This window comes from Oxyura jamaicensis, chromosome 5 (assembly GCF_011077185.1).
Source record: "Oxyura jamaicensis isolate SHBP4307 breed ruddy duck chromosome 5, BPBGC_Ojam_1.0, whole genome shotgun sequence".
NCBI classification, from domain to species: domain Eukaryota; kingdom Metazoa; phylum Chordata; class Aves; order Anseriformes; family Anatidae; genus Oxyura; species Oxyura jamaicensis.
The window spans coordinates 41,674,315-41,674,637 of NC_048897.1; positions in this window are offsets into that span (position 1 = coordinate 41,674,315).

The window sequence follows — 323 nt, forward strand, 5'->3', positions numbered from 1 at the left end:
AGGGGAGAAGAGGTTCCATTTATGTCCTTTATTCTCATCTCTTCTTACTGAACAGCCTCTTTTGTCCTGTAGGCGCTGAAACTATGATCAGAAAAACTCTTCATGCTGGGAATATGAGCTATTATACCCCCCCTTTTTTTTTAAATGAAGCATGTGGTGTGATTCACTTGCACACATTTCTAAGTCCTTGAGGGAAAGTGCAAACAGTAGAACGTGTAGTCAAAAAATAAGAGCCAAATATATAAAATATATCATTTAACAATAGGAAAGAAGGAAGGAAGGAAGGAAGGAAGGAAGGAAGGAAGGAAGGAAGGAAGGAAGGA